Source organism: Etheostoma cragini, chromosome 9, assembly GCF_013103735.1.
Source record: "Etheostoma cragini isolate CJK2018 chromosome 9, CSU_Ecrag_1.0, whole genome shotgun sequence".
Lineage (NCBI taxonomy): Eukaryota > Metazoa > Chordata > Actinopteri > Perciformes > Percidae > Etheostoma > Etheostoma cragini.
The window spans coordinates 27981526-27999135 of NC_048415.1; the positions used below are offsets into that span (position 1 = coordinate 27981526).

Genomic DNA, 17610 nt, shown 5'->3' on the forward strand with positions numbered 1-17610 from the left:
ACCCTGTGTGTGTGTGTGTGTGTGTGTGTGTGTGTGTGTGTGTGTGTGTGTGTATGCGCGTGTGTGTGTAAGAGAGAGAGAGAAACAGATTAGTAAAGTATGCTGTATTTATAAATGTCAGAGTGAACCACTGGGTGTTTTTAATTTTTTTTAAATGGCAGAATATGAAAACGCAGTCCTTCATCTGCAGCTCTCAACTCTCTCTTTCTAAGCCCCTCCCACCAGACATGCAACGGTAAATCCAGTAACCTGTTCAAGTTATTCATTTTAATTTGAATTAGCCACAGCTGTGAGCCTTTGGCTATGGTTAGCAGAGGGTTAAACTATTGGCAACATTTTCTCACCATCTCTGAAACAGTACGTCAGCTTTGAGGTCTGATTAAGTTTAAGCAATTAGACTTTTGGTTTAAAATTAGTAAGGAGTCCAACGTTGGGCGCCTAGGTAGCTCACCTGGTGGGGCATATACAGATACAGAGCATCAGTCCTCACACCGTGGCCGCGAGTCCATACTTGCAACATGTCATTTCCCCTCTGTTCTATCAAATAAAGGGATAAAATCTGTCAAAACAGGTAACCAACATTGTTGGTAAGAGTTAGGACACAAGCTATAGTCCCAAGTGATATTTTGCCAATTATCCATATGAATCTTCTTTATGGTGATATTAACTAAATCCTACCACTATTGCTATTGTTGTTACAGCGACTGTCATTATTTGCACAAACACAAAAATTTGCCAGGATAAGGTAGGTTTTTAAAATGTATTTAAAAAATACCAAAACAGTTCCACCAATATCATTGGCATACTAAAGGCGAGGCATGCGTGAAACTAACTAGTTTGTATGACAATTTGTCCAATCACATCTGAAGCTGAAACAAGATTTTGCAACTTCTTTGTTGGGTTTTGTCAACTGTTTATGTTCATGTGCTGTCCTGTGTGTGTGTGTGTGTGTGTGGGGGGGGGTGGGTGTATGTGTATGTTAATAAACAATATGTACATTCAGAACATGATCCAATGGGGGTAAAGGGGGCGACACAGCATCATTAAGATGATTGTGCCAAGACCCAACCCAATAAAGTAGTGTTAGGATCAACTTTAGCATAGGAACTTGTCAATACCTTTGAAGGATCCATCTACAGGGAAACGCTGACGAGCCCCTTACCACACACATTAAAGATTTGCACCTTTGGACACCAAACCCGTGGACATCCAAATGCACAAGCATGTTTCAGGATTGAAATAACTCAGTGGTTCTTTGGCCCACACCTCTGCCTCTGAAAAAGGTGTGCAGAGCTATATATAGACACTGACATTGTGATCATGACAGGAAAATATATAAGATTAAGATGGAGTGAACGTTTCAGTTAACGTGTAGATATGTTAGAAGTGGGGGCCATTTCAGATTTCAGATGTCATTGCTGACATATTCTGTCCTGTCTTTTTGTATCTATGGTACTACTGTACATTTGTATTTCATTACAATCAAAATGTTGGATCAGAGTCCACGGGATCTTATCAACATCGTAACACATTGGCACATTAAAGCTACTTTGCTACTTGATTTTGTAGGCATGGCGACAAATGTTATTTTTAGTCTTTTGTACAGACAGATTAGAAGATTCACAGTTTTGTCCTTTTCCTCAATCAAGAAAGAAACCAAAACGCAGTGGAATTATTACAACCATTTGAATCAGTGAAGAGGAACAGGACATACAGGTTTGTTGCTTTTGTCAACTGAGCGACCTGAGCTTTTTTCTGTTTATGTAACTGCTTGTATTCCATCATTTCTCAGAAATCACAGAGATGGTTGCCATGGGAATGCTGCAGGGAGCTCCTCATCCTCCCACCAATGGGCTCTAGTCATTTGTTACCGCGGGAAACCTGGCTTGTTGCCTAGGAGACCAGAGGCTGTGTGCTCCAGCTCAAAAGGAGAGTTGTTTCCGCTTGGCTGTCACTAAAGATGAAACACTCAGTGGTGAAAAAACTGGTACACAGATATATGGCTCCGCTGGTGCATAGGGGCAAAATTGATCTGTTAATTGAAAACTGGATCAGATCAGCCAGTGAGCATTGTCTGGATGAATTATATACAGCAGCCTTATTTATTGTTTTATAGTACAATTTCTCACTACTACTGTATACTGTCTTTGATCAACTTTGAAGACTTCACACAAACATGGCTAAAAACATCCAATGCCGTCAATAGCATAAAACTTCAAGCATCCAAATTACACAGGGAAAATAGAATCAGATTCACACACTTTATTAACCCCAATGGGCAATTCATTTGCAGCTTCACCAATCAATGGTTAAACACGTTAAAGATGTCAGGTGAAACAAAATAAAAAAGGTATGGCACAGGTTACAATAACTAAAAGCAATACATAAGTAACGGTAAATAAAGACAACAATAAAGTATCAGGAAGCATTTTTATTCTAACAACATTGTCCACAATAATGCAATCCAGCCAGAGTTGTTTGGAGTAAAGCTTGGGACAAACCTCAAGACTAACTTATTGTTTTTGTTGTTTTATTCGACATTCATAACTGGCTAAGCAGTTGTAATGCGTGTGGCACGGCTGTGATCACGGACCCGCCACTCCCTGCCTATGCCCACATTTCATTAAAAGTATCTACTCACACTCCTTGTTTGCAGGGACGTATGACCCAAACCATTAAATAGAAAGATATAATTTGACTAACTTTTACCAAAATCCTAGTGTAATGTTTGTTTGTAATAGGAAAGAAAATGGTGCACTTATAGGTAACGTACATGTAGCTGTATCTCCTAATACCCACTGTAAGAGGTTACAGATTCGGCATTTACCGTAAACTCGCAGCAAAAACAATTCATTCTTATGCAATCGCTGTGATCAGGGGACTGTGATGCATGTTTGTGCCGTTTACTCAGTGTGATGAGTCATGACAGTACTACCTTTGACCTTAAATGAAGGAAAGCTATCGTAGCTTATTAGCCTTTCAACATTAGTAGTAGAGCTGCATGATATAAGGAAACTGTGTAATTGCAATTATTTTGAAGCGATTGCAATATGATTCACAGTATTAAAGGGAATTACCATTATCGTCTGATTGTTCTTATTTTTGTTGAAAATATTTAAAATGTTTCAAATTAAAATGAGTCAACTTGATCAATAATACAGACCACAACGGAGGTTGTACTGAGTGGTGGCTTAAATATCAAGAAACAACAATCTTTTAGAGCCCTGAACTATTCCTCTCTTCTAGCAAGTAAAACATGGTTTAACACACAGTAGCTGAGGGAATACAACAACTAGTGCCACCTAATCATGAAAGCTCCCGCTAATGGCATGAAAGATCGATAACATCCTAAGCATTACAACAATTATAGTATCATTTTTGAGAGGATCTGTACCAAAAAAATATTTTTTTCTGTAGTCTGTAGGATAGGATTTGTAGGCCGGGACATTTCTGCAGCCCCAAAATACCTGGTAGAGTGTGCGCCCCATGAAAGGAGGCTTTGTCCTTGCCGCAGCTGTCACAGGTTGAATTCCGACCTGCGATCCTTTGGTACACGTCAGTCTTCTCTTGCTTCCCTTTAAAGTCTAAGCTGTCCTATCAAATAAAGGCCTAAAAATGCCATAAAAAAACAATTGAGAATAACTCACAGCACTACCATGTAGACAGTTAGACAGGTCCTGGTCCTAGTCTTGCAGGTCGTCACTACAACACCAAGCTTTTAATACCACCTTTTCCAGAGGACGTGCAGATGAACTTTATTGTGGTTTTCATGTGTGACAAGTACGGTGGCCCTGAAGTACAAACCCCGGCAGCAATTCCCATTATTTCCCACAACACAACACATTTGGTCTTAATGCAATAGAATTTAACATGATGCGAAATGCTGAGGTGTTTGGCAAAGTGTTGTTGTGTTGGGAAAATTGTTTTTGTGTTGTGGCAAATTGCCGTTGTCTCCTGGCAAAATGCTGTGGTGTTGTGGCCACATCCTGGTACTTCAGGGCCACCGTAGACCGGGCTGTATTTCATAAATGTTGTGAATAGTGAGTACATGGAGCAGCAGGATGGTGTATTTGGTATTGAGTCAAAATAAGCTACAGTGTTCGTCCATGGTAATGAAGGAACATAGATGAATGGCATAAGATATATCAAGCTTTGGATACACACACACACCGCACTTGTTAGATCAGTTTATTGTTGGTTTGGGTCTTTTAATGGGTTTAATGGGTTTATTCACAAGAAGAAACGTCTCCTCTTTATCCAAAATAATCCTTCCATAGAGATACATAATATATTTTGAATATGTGATGATAAGTTTACTGTAACCTACATTTACATAAATATTGATTTAGATGAGTTGGATTTAGAAATTTTGCTGAAACATAAGTAAAGTAATTGTCGCCCAAAAACATGAATTAGTCAGGTTTGGAAATACAACTTTGTGTTGCGAAGGTTTGTATGACAAAATGGGGCAGTCCAATAAGTGAAACTTTACATTTAGATGTTTCGGTGCAAAGAATTAAGCACAAGAGAAATTATTCAAAACATGATGAATCATTGATACATGAGCCATCTGGAGATGCAAATAACCTCCCACTGACTCACCAAGGACGTCACCTGTGTGCACAACAGTACTGCAATGCAGAGGAAATACCACAAAGTATGTCATATGAGTACCAACGTCTATTGAAAAAATACAATGTTGGAACAAAGCTCAATACCTGCTTTTCAAACTTTGGTATTTCAGTATTTCTACTCTCATAAGGACGCTTGTGGCATTAATTAATAGTTTTTCAAACAAAGAGGCGTGATAACTACTCATTACGCTGCATTACATATCAAATGTAGTGTAAAGGAAGTGTAATGGAATAAATCATTCTGCTGAGGAGGTATGAGCCTTTTTTGTTTCCCAGAATTTAAAGTGGACTGCCTTTAAATCAATGCTTCTGTTGGCAGGATTTTTGTTGTTAATTTTAAAGCTTTTATGGATTTGAAGAATAAACTAGATGTACAATACATTTTGTAAAGTCACATTTTTTTAAATCACCACCCTGTTCATTAGTGGGTGCCAACAATCACAGCAGCTTATGATGGACCTTAAAGGTCCTGAACACCCACACAGGTGTAATAAATTAATCTGGCTGACCTCTTCCCAGGACTGTGTGGGTGAGTGTGGACGGATTGACATCTAATCAGCCAGAATTAAATTACCTGTGTGGGTTTTCAAAGGCTTTAAATGTCTCTTTAGCCCAACCATCATGTTATGCATATCCTTTTATAACAACAGCTTAACAGCATACATACATAACACCACCAGTGTTCTGTAAATCCTCATAGCACCCTGACCTTTTTATGGTACGTGTCCACAGGGACTGTGATTTCTTTCATTTTTTTTAGATAATATTTGAACAGGACAACTAAGAAATGAAAGGGTAGAGAGAGGGGAAGGGACATAAGGAAGTGGCTGCAAGGAGTAAAAACTCCATATATGGGCGCCCGTTCCACCAGGTGAGCTATCCAGGCAACTGGGATCTTGTCTCTATTGTGAAAATGTTATTCTTTGCTCACTGACTGAGGCAACTAAAGTTCAAGGTTGCCTTTCTGTGACCGGGTGGAGGCAGGTGGGGGGCTTTGAACATCCGTGCGTGATGGGATACACTCGCACTGTTACAACAACACCTACCATAAGGGGTCAATTAAGGTCATAAAAGGTCTAAATCGACGTTTCATTTCTGGGATTGTTCAGGTATCGCCGGAAATTCTGAGATTTCGTCCGGTTGTCCATAACCTTTCTTTGTGTTGTAATTCTAAACTCTGGTGGATTCATGTGGACTCTGGTTACCCGCTCCTCAGATCTCCGCAGTGTAAATCCAGACAGCTAGCTGGACTATCTGTCCAAACTGAGTTTTCTGTTGCACGACTAAAACTACTTTTGAACGTGCACATGTTCCACCAAAACAAGTTCCTACCCGAGGCTATTTTGCAGCGGCACCGTGGCTCCGTCCGGCGGTCCAATGCGATTGTGATTGGTTTAAAGAAATGCCAATAAACCAGAGAACTTTTTTTTCCCATCCTCGAAAGTTGTGTGGACTAGTCAGAACCTTCTCCACTGTGTTGTGGAGGAATGGTTTGCAATGCGAAACTAGGTCATAAATGACTTTTAAACTTCACTTGACCCTTTGAGACTATAACTGACTTGACAGGTGGAAACAGCTAATGATGCCTTAACAGTTTCACCAGAGAGTACCAGGAAAGCTTTCTAACACTTACTTCCTCTTCTCTCTCCGTTGACCTCCTTTTGGCTCTCTGCCTTCCTCCTGTTGAATATTTCAGATTATCACTAATGAAGGAAGTTATCTGTCTCTCACTGCGGTTTTAAATAGAACCAGCGCATCAATTCACTGCTAATAATCCCAGGGCTGTGTGTGTGTGTGTGTTTGTGTGTGTGTGTGTGTGTGTGTGTGTGTGTGTGTGTGTGTGTGTGTGTGTGTGTGTATGTGTGTGTGTGTGTGTGTGTGTGTGTGTGTGTGTGTGTCTGTCTGTCACTAACTGGTCTGGTGTGATTCCAAAACAGAGAAATGAAAAGAATTATTGAGCATGCGAAATAGGTGTTTTGTGTGAACTGCCCTGCACTTTGATAATATTGAGATCAAAACATGAAATGACTCTGCTGCAATTAAATGAAGTGATAATGGCTGCTGATAAATCAAACTGATAGTCAGATCCTTAGGGCTCATGTTGAATCCCCCCATGATGAATGTTTCATCAGATTGCCTGGCTTGGTTTTACTACTGTGCTGCCGTGCAGATAATTACACAAATTGTCATTGGAAGGTCTTTCTACAGCATGGTGAAATACTTATTTATCCATGTGAGGACCACATGGAGGACTGATCTCTCAATTAGCTAACGTCACTAAATATTTATTAGTGAAATGGGATTATGTTGAGTTTGTGTGGTCTGTCACTGACTTCATAGATTTAAGTTTGGTTTCTTGTATAACTTAAAGGAACCCTGTGGATTTTGGAACTTGACAGTGTTCTTTCTCTAAGAATTCTTGGCAACTGCAGAGGACAGTGTGTAGCGCTTTCAAGTAAAAGAAAAACATGAAGAAGAAAATGACAAACAAGTGAAATATGATGCAAGTGACGCCTGTGAGCAAAATCAACCGGTGTGATCTGGTAAAGATGGTTTTAACCTTAAAGATGTGCCATGTCTATTAAAAGAAATTTGCTCAGGGCCGCCAGATAGCTCAGTTGGTAGAGCAACCGTCCATATATAGAGGTTTACTCCTTGACACAGCGGCCTGGGTGAGTCTCTGACCTGCGGCCCTTTGCTGCATGTCATGTCAAAAATTAAAGGCTTAAAATACCCCAAAAATTTGCTCGGTTTGACATTTTTCCACTGATCAAATTTTGTAATAACTAGTGCGAATGTAACAGAGCACAAACAAATGATGAGGAAAGAAGAACAGATAGCCGATGTAAGGATTGATGTTGTAAAAAAATTCAAATTCATATGTAGTGCTATGAAAGGCCTTAAGTCGCCTACACAAGATACACAACAACCACTTTGTCAGGAAAGGGTTCTGCCCAAGGTTAGCGGCAACTAGTTCAAAGTTCAAAAGAATTTTTTAATTTTTAGCACAAGCACGACGGCAATTCCAAGCAGTGTGCGACACCTAGGGCTCAGTTGGGCGGAGCTGGTCTCCGCATAGGAAAATATTGGTCAACGCAGAGCGGTCTTACTGCGGATCATGTGTATTGGGAATTGGGTTTGGGAATGGCAATTACCCACAATGTGTTTGGGTGAGAGTAACGAAACCTGTTAACATTACTCTGTATTGCGTAGACTACTTTGTTTCCATCAACTTCTTCACCAGAAAACCTTCTCGAAAATGGATTTTCAAAATACTATAAGACTTATCCTGAAACGGACTTGAAGATATTTGGGCCTGATCCAAAATGTGGTCAACCTGAACAGACCCAAATAGAGACAGAACACCAGCAGTGGCAGCAGCACCATGCACTGCCAATTAATCAATCAATCAATCAATCAATTAATCAATCATCAACATTTATTCATATAGCAAGTTATGTGCCTCTGTGTGTGTCTTAATTCTCTCTCTCTCTCTCTCTCTCTCTCTCTCTCTCTCTCTCTCTCTCTCTCTCTGTCCCTGAGAGATCCCTTTTTTGGGGTCTCCAGTCCATTTTGTTTCTCTTTGTTTGGTTAATTATTTTTTTTATTTTATTTTTATTTTATTACATATATATTAATTTGCTACTTTTGGAAATAATTTTGCATTATTTATTATAGCTTGTTGGTTAATTGTTGACCCTGTGACTGGCATCTTTTTACATGTTGTATCCTTCAATCCCTTTTGAGTCTTGGTTTTTTCCTTTAATGGAGGTAACAGCACTTTACATCAACCAGCAAGTAAGAACTTTACATGAAGTAACAACAGTAAAACACAACATACAGTAAAATCACAAGGAATTAAACATACAGTAAATCAAAAACTGTCACAATTCTACTATATTTTATAGACCATTCTAAATAAATGAACAAGCGGTCAAAACGAGCAGCAACACGTGTCCTGATGGGACAGTGGAGAGCTCTAGTTTGGCAGATGTTTATGTGATTATATGTATAACCCTTATCATCCGGATTTAAATGGATTCATACAATCATGAAATAGTGAACCCTACATAGTGTTCCTTTTAAATCCGCATAGGAAATAAACTTCAATCCTGCTTTTCAGGTCCCCTCCCTCCTCCTTAGCCTCAGCTTCTCACTCCCGAGAAAGAGAGAGAGAGCGAGACAGAGAGAGAGAGAGAGAGAGAGGGTCTTCAGAAGTGCTCAGTCTCCAACAGAGAGACAAGTGTAAGAGACAGACACATAGAGGATTGCCAGCCGGCAAAGATAAAGGCAGGCAGAGAAGAAAAGATCGCAAGTCTGCGACAGACAGATATCCAGAGGAAAAAAAAAATAGAGAGCTGATTAAAAGAGAAGCCTGGCTACATTAAAGTTCAAGCTAAGTTTAGATGTCAAAGCAAAGTTCAGTAGAGCTCAGTGAACTGAGATGCCCCGATTCTGTCCTGAAAACTGCGTCACAAGCTGCAGCTTCACAAGCCACGTTTGGATCTCCACTTTCTCGTTGCATAGCGACTGAGATAACGTGTTACTCTATTAATCAATACACAGGTCTTCTTAAGTATTAGATATCAAATATTAAAGATGCTGTAAGAAATACAGTGCTAAGTGGAGTGCATCTCCTTTGTCAAAGGTCCCTAATACAGCTATAAGACAACATACTGACTCAATTCAATTCCATTTTATTTATAGTTTCAAATCATCAGTTACCTACGGACAAAGGATTCAGTCAAACTTAATAACAGCTGAAAATGAAGACATAATGCACACTGTATTCTCAAGCAGTATTTTCATGTGCGTCTCTGAGTGTGTGTGTGTGTGTGTGTTTGTTTTGGTGTGTGAGCTGTGAGCCCTGTGGGCTACGTTCCTATTTATAACCAACGTTGGCAGAGTTGCATAAGGACACAAGCTGCACATTAGTCTGTGGAAGATAGTGAGAGAGATGCAGAAGGAGAACATAGTATGTACAGTGTATAGTAAATGCCCAATTCTACTTTAACTCTACATGTTCAAAGTGTTGTCAGCTGCCATCTTGTACTGATTTTATCTATCATGACAGAGTTTTAATTCAGCAACTATTTCTCGGAAGCAGAACAAATGTAATATGGTAGATCACAGATTCATTCTTCTAAAAGTGAATCTAACAACATCTGCATTCCACTTTTATGCAACATACTGTGTATTGTCTTCACGTTTGTGTGTGTGTGTGTGTGTCTGTGTGTGTGTGTGTGTGTGTGTGTGTGTGTGTGTGGGGGGGGTTCTTTTAAAGCTACACAAATCAATTCATCAATATTTTTCACATTACCAATGAATCAAGTCACCTCAAGCAATGTGAAAATTATATTAAGCCCATAGAGCCACCAACCAACCAACCAACACTGCAGCTCTGCAATGCCTCTTTTAATTTTACAGCGTGAAAATGTATCAGCCACAGCAGTCAGATAATTCAAGCCGAAAAGCTAGAACACTACATGTCCAGCACCAGGAAGGCAGACAAAGTTAACATGTAGCAACCTAATGTCAAACATTTAGCAGCTAAAAAGCCGCACAGAAATCCAGACATTGCTAAAACAAGATTGAATACTGGAATGCTGACATTCTGCTGGATGTTTGTATTTGTCTTACTTTTAATGACCAACGTCTGAAAAATGTAGCTTTAAAGTTTCACTGTCTTGTGAATAATTACAGATTAACAGAAGTGATTTGTGTTGGATTTGAGAGATGCAGATGATTGACTCATATTGCTGACATGCTACCACAATTCAAACATATTTTGAAAAAATAAAGAACTTGAATGCATGTCTGTCAAATATTACATTGATATTGACACATGAGGCTATATACTGTCTTCAATTTTGGATATCACAATATCAAGATATTGTGATATCCAAAGACAATTGTTGTCTTTTCTTGGTTTTAAAGAATACCAGACAATTCTAGCTGTTTTATTATTTACCTTTACCCACTTGTTCATTTTATCCACGTTATTGATGATTTTGGTATCAAAAATCTCATTGTGTTAATATTTTGTGAAAGCACCAATAGTCGATCCTACAACATCACCGCAATATTGACATAAATGTATTTGCTGATGATATTTGATTCTTTCCATATCACCCAGCTCCAGGTGAATGCATGAAACACTTCTCCTCGTCGTAATAGCCTCACTTATTATTCAATGTCAATATGCGTTTGAGGCAATTAGCAGCAGCAGCTTGTATTGTTTCACTCTGACCTCAAATAGAAATCAATCCTGAGCGTGTATGTATAAAAACATAACAGCTACGTGTTGGAGGTAAGTGTAATTGATGGATATGATGTTGAAGAGCAATTGGAGAGGTCTAAATGGGTTGAGTGATTTAAAGTGACATGCATGATGGGTTACAAGAAAAACACAATTACAATCCAGGCTGTGTATGGAAATCTTCTAAACCCCAGAGAAGGCTTTGTTGAAATATATGGATCTGTTTTCTGTGTCCCATCACGGTTTGGAGGTTTTTCATACTAGGACGAACAAATGCACTCTGGACCACAGGCGTAGATTTAATGAGGGATACAGGGAGTATTTAGAAGAGGTAGATTTGTCCACCAAACTATGAAAGACAACCCACACCCCAATATAGGTTGAGAAAAATGACCGTTCAGGGGACTCAAAACCTGTATGTACAACAGGATCCGTGTCTACTTTGCGTCATCGGCGAGTTAAAGAACACAACAGAAGGGTGAAAAATAAAGATGTGATGTATGGAGATTTAAACTTTTAGAGCTTCTGGCATTAACAAGGTCTTATTCTCTTTTTTTGTTGATCACATGTACACGATTCCAAAATAACACATCCCGAAAACACCTGTTATGTTCTGAATAGGCAGAAAACAAGAAAATAACAGTAATTTCCTTTACATAAATAAAAACCAAAAAGAGAATGTAATGCTTGATGCAAAAAATGCTCTGCTCTGGACACTACTGGAAGGCCAATGTGTGGTAATATCAATATGTATCCGTTCTCTTTGTGGTCTCCTTTGGGACAAGGATGAAATGAAGTGAGCTATTGTTTCATCAACACTTCCCTAGCGTGTCTCTTGTTGAGGTCCCAATAGGAGAACCAGAGGGAGGAAGTCAAATTTGTCTTTCAATATCTGCACTGCATTCAGAAAACATTACTTCATTCAGAGTCAGGCAAGGGCGATAGCAGGATTTTTTAGTGGGGTGGTGGAACGGGGGGGGGGATATTTTATCAGAATTCAGAGTAGGAAATCTGCTTCAAAATATTGGGAGTATTGGATAGGACTAGATTTCATTTTAAACAAATTGTACATCAAAATTCTTCATAATTGTCAGAATTACGTGGGGGGCAATCATACGTCAGTAAGAGGGCCGGTGCCACCCTGTGGACCCCCCCTCCCGTCTAGCCACGCCCCTGGAGTCAGGAGTGACTGCCAACTAGCTGTGCTGTGAGACAAAGAACAGACAGACAGGAGATGTTTAAGCATTGGAAAGGTTGATCCTGTCCAGGTACAAGCTGGACGAAAGGCCCATTCCATTCCCTGAGTGAGAGACTGAAAGCATCCTAGAAGGACAACAACAGGGACAGATCGGGGGTTGCATTATCAGTTGAAGCTTGTTTAATCAGTCTTGGGTGTTTTCTGTGCAGAGAGAACATTTATTAAACATTTAAGTACATTTCTGGTTCATTTTGAACTCTGATTTATTTTTATTTTTTTGCTTGACTGTGCTTTATTGTCCCAATTTTGTTGTCAGTCCCATACGAAAATGTTATTATTACATAATACAGTAAGATTTTTGCTAAACGTTTGACATTTTGATGTACTGTACTAAGAGTTGTCTATGTAACATCTATGTGCAAATTCAATTTTAAACTGAAAATCTGCTATGCCTAATGCTATCTTAAAGCACCCATATTAAGCAAATTGTCTAAGCTCTATGCTAAGTTTTACCAAAATAGGTTTGCATGGTTTAATTTTCAAAAAACACCACGTTTTTGTTGGACTGCACAATGCTGTAGATCAAGTTTTTACCCTGTGTGTTTGGGTCTCTGTTTTAGCCTTAGGGTGAGACCTCTCACTTCGTTACTATCTTTGTTGGGAGCTGCACATCCTCAGTAGCTAGGTAAGGTCCCATCAGCTAGATAACTCTTTCTCCATCTTTGGTCAGTCCTAGTCAGGATTAGCTGGCAGACTTCTTCTAGACGAGGGCCACTTGTGGAACACCTGCAGAACAGGGACAGGAAGTAGTTCTTTTTGAGATTATGGTCAACTTGTGGGTGTAGTTGCAGTGTTTTGCCATTGAGAACTAGCTAGCATGCTAGCACTAGCATGTGCTACTGTTAGCCACCTTGACTCGGCTAGGGATGTAGAAAGCAGTGCAGATGTTGAACAGCTAACCTGGACGCTGAAGACAGAGGACATTCAGAAACCATATCTCACTCAAAACATCATGGATAGTTTTTTTACAAGTTTGTATGCGTGTCGAAGGACTAAAGACACAAAATAACACCCCAAATCCCAGAAAAGGTGATTTATTCATAACGTGGGCACTTTAAATAAGCTATAGGTGAGACTTAGCTTGCACAGAGCATAGCAGATACGATGCCAAACCAATGGGACATTTAAAACATGAGGAAATATATATCTATGTGTGTAAATATGTTTTATTTAAATTTATTTATTATTAAAATAATTATGTGACTCTTCTATTTGTCATTTTTTTTCATTTCTATGAATCCTAATTTTCTAAACTTTTACAGAATATAGCCTGTCACCTGCTGTGAATGTTTCACTCTTCCAACTCAAGACGTTAAAGGCTACTTTCGCTTTTCAACCTAGGCCCTATTTCCCATGTTTATTGGGTCTAAGTGACTGATGGGAACAACATCCATCCATCCATCTTCATCCAATTATCCGGTATCAGGTTGCGGGGGCACCAGCTACAGCAGGCGACCCCAAACTTCCTTTTCCCGAGCCACATTAACCAGCTCCGACTGGGGCATCCCAACGCGTTCCCACGCCAGGTTGGAGATACAATCACTCCACCTAGTCCTGGGTCTTCCCTAGGCCTCCTCCCAGCTACATGCCTGGAACACCTCCCTAAGGAGGCGCCCAGGAGACATCCTTACCAGATGCCTGAACCTTCTCAACTGGCTCCTTCAAAGTAAAGCTCCTCACTGATGACAGAGTTTCTCACCCTATCTCTAAGCCAGCCCCCCTTCCTGAGGAAACCCATTGTGGTCGCTTGTACCCTGGATCTTGTTCTTTCGGTCATGACCCGACTTTCATGACCATAGGTGAGGGTAGGAACAAAAACGGACCGGTAGATTGAGAACTTTGCCTTCTAGCTGACAAGATTATAGAACGGACCCCTACATAGCTTGATCTTTTAATTAAAGAGTCAGATCCTTTTTGTTTAACATGAAACAAAACCCAAAATCGTCATTGCCATACCTGGGATTTTTTGGATTAGATCCCTTTTGTTTCAACAATCACTACTCTAGTTTGGCTGAAATTAAACCCTAATTCACCAACTTACATGTGAAAATATGATGGCTCTCTACATCATAAAAATTGACCATTTGTTTACATGTAAATTCCGCCCTATATTCCTTTTCTAGAAAATGCTCCGTGACCTTGTCCTACCAACTAGACGTCTTTTCCAGTGACTTGACTAGTGTCCTCTCAGCGGCACCAGAGCCAGGCTGCTTAAATGGCCTTGCCCATTACAGGTGTAGGACTTGAGAAGAGAAGCTCCTTTCTACACCTGCAGATGTGTCTCCAATTGTTGCCACTGATAAGAACAGTTTGTAAAGCTGAGGCAAAACACTGTCCAACTCCATTTCTTAAAGGAACTCCAAGTAATTACACAGCTTTCCCTTGTCAACTTGCAAGTCCTGATCTGAATACAGGACTTGAAGTTCAGACCTTAGTCTCCCTGAATCAAAGGGATTTTTTATTGCCAATTTGGCCAAGCAAATACCAAGAAATAGGTTGCAGCAGTTTGTCTCTTGACTACAGTTGCAAATGGAACTGAGCTTGTATGGCTTTGGCGACTTTTTGTGGGACAAAATCGCTGTCCATCAAAAGGAGACGCTGTCTTTTGACAGACTGTCATCAGGCTATCAGAAGCCCGGTGTCAAGGCCGGACCAATTTCGCCATTTACCCCTAGAGACGGTGAGCGTCCGTGGGCGGGACATAATCGCAGTATATATCGAATGACCGTCTAGTTTCGAAGCACTGAATTTTTTTTTTCAAAGCAGCCCCATTGAAGTCTATAGGCGCCAGGCTTTAACCGGGAAATGCACTGTGACGCTACAGGAACACATGAGAAAAGAAATCCAGTCAGCTGATTCGGACATCAGAAATCGCCTCTGGCTAAAATGATTGTTTATTGAATTTGAGTCTGGCGATTGCAATTTCTGAGCTGTTTCTAGTTAAATAAAACAAATACATAACAAAAAGATCTATCTCTGTAGAGATCCTTTCCATAATGTCATCAAACACTTATTATATAATATTAGTAGCCTATAATCGGAGTCTGTCGGTGGCAAAAACAGCACTTTTAGTGGACGGAATTGACGATGCACATTTGCCAAATAGGGTTACATTGCAGCCCGGTTCTCAGCAGCTGGTTACAGCGTTCTCGCTAAACGATCAATCTATTTCAAAGATTTGTGTTCACAGTAGTCACTTAGACACCAATGCATGGGGAAACAGGGTCCAGGTTGACAAATACCGAAATTACCCTTGTACAGTATAGTGCAGTGAAGTTGCAGGAGGTGCCCTCTGTAAAATCTTACAGGCTCTGTGACCTAGATGCAGCACAGGTTGTTGGAAATGAGACCACTAACTGACAGATGGGATTTTAAATTTCAAAGACATAACAGAAGAAAGTGTGAACATACAGGGTGGGAAAGGATGCATATGTGTGTGTGTGTGTGTGTGTGTGTGTGTGTGTGTGTGTGTGTGTGTATGTGTGTGTGTGTGTGTGTGTGTGTGTGTGTGTGGGCCAGGTATAGCTACATTTGTGGGGACCAAAAACTGTGAATGCAGTATACTTATGGGGACCTGACAGCTTTGCGGGGACAAAATGCTGGTCCCCTTAACGTTAAAGGGCTTTTTGAGGAATAAGACTTGGTTTTAGGAGTAGGGTTAGAGTTAGGTTATGGTTAGGGTTAGGGTGAGGTTTAAGGTTAGGCATTTAGGTTTGATGGTTAAGGTTAGGGTAAGGGGCTAGGGAATGCATTATGTCCATTACTGGTCCCCACAAAGATAGCCAGACACGACTGTGTGTGTGTGTGTGTGTGTTAGTTGTGGTTTGTAGTCTGAGTGCAAGCACATGTTCACACCACTCTGTGCCCCACTGTTTCATCTGTGCAGCTCCGCTGTTAATCCCAGGATCAATAACTGGAGCCTCCCTTTCATGATCGTTTCACAGAGGCCTCGATCTGTCACACGACATCATGTCAGTGCCTGCTTACACACGTTTCCAGTACAACCACATCTTCAACTATTCCTTTGCTGCAGCAACTTTAAAGGCACCTTGACTGTGATATTGGAGAGAGGAGGTTACTCATTCACTTTCCACACACACACTTTCTCTGGCAGTCTGGAAATTTGCTCTGGCACCATTGCAACTTGCACCACTCTCACTTGCATAAAAGTCTTTCTATTTTGGTCACTTGGGCAAAGTCGGGAGAGAAAAGCCACCTGGCAGCTGCTGCAAATTCAAAATGTTGCTGACAAACATGACGAAAAACATAAAGATTGAGGAAGGAAAAGCATTATACAGGCTCTTAACAAACCAACAATTTAGCTGTCATTTAGAAACCATTTTAAAGGAATAGTTCAACACATTGTCCTTCTTTCTGGTCTATGTATCCCTGCCTCTGCTGCATTATTTTTTATTTTTTTATTTTTTTCCTTTGAACATTTAAGTTCCTAAATAAGTGTTTAAGCGTGCATGGCATAAGTGGCACTGTATCCATTGTTTAAGAAGACGGATTCACTTCTAGCATGTTGTTTTATTGTGCATGATCAAAAAACATCCCCCCCCGCCTCTGTTTTTTTTTCTTCAGATATCGCACTTTGGTTATACACACACATACATATTTACATATATACACATATATACATATGTAAACATATATGTAAACACATTTTAACATACATATTTATACACATATGTATATATACACATTTATATAGACAAATATACATACACATATACATACATATACATCTACACACACATACATGTATGTACTTATACTCACACATATATATACATATACACACACATATACATATACACACATATATATATATACACATACATGTATATACACATTTATATACATATATACACATGTACATACACATACACACACATATACATATACACAATGTATATATATATATAGCATTTCCACTGAATTGGTTGAACAGCAGGTCTGCATGGTTTCAAATAGTCAGGAAACTAATGAGCAGAGTGTGTTGTAGAGTTGTATTTTCATCATTTACTGAAGGGGTTTCACGCGGCTCAGTCCAATTCCGATGGATTTTGATGTCAGAGGAGCTGATAGACTGCCAAACAGCTGCTGCAGCACTTCTTTTTATCATTCCCCTCAGCTTCCTCTCTCTGTGGCTGTTTCTGCATGACAACTTTTGTCAGAAGGGAATAAAAAAAGCCCTAAACTAAAAGTGTCACTGTGGTGAACAAAAGTCAACCCCTCGCATAAGCCTTGAGCCTTTTCAGATTGCCCGATATAATACAAATATACCGCCATAGCACGAATGCTAGACATGAAATTGATTTGGTGATATTGCTACGCTATAGCTTCAACCTTAGAATAAAGCTTGTCTATCATGATAAATACCTACAGTGGGTACGGAAAGTATTCAGACCCCTTTAAATTTTTCACTCTTTGTTTCATTGCAGCCTTTTTCCAAA

At 39.8% G+C, this 17610-nt stretch overlaps 1 long non-coding RNA gene across 1 annotated transcript in view; it reads left to right on the top strand.

Annotated features, from left to right (window-relative positions):
- The first annotated feature begins 12605 nt into the window (after positions 1-12605).
- LOC117950337 overlaps positions 12606-17610 on the top strand; it is an 18904-nt gene continuing 13899 nt past the window's right edge. The window contains exons 1-2 of the long non-coding RNA XR_004657871.1: positions 12606-12781; positions 15802-15803. This is a non-coding gene — a long non-coding RNA (uncharacterized LOC117950337). The remainder of the gene's footprint in view (positions 12782-15801; positions 15804-17610) is intronic.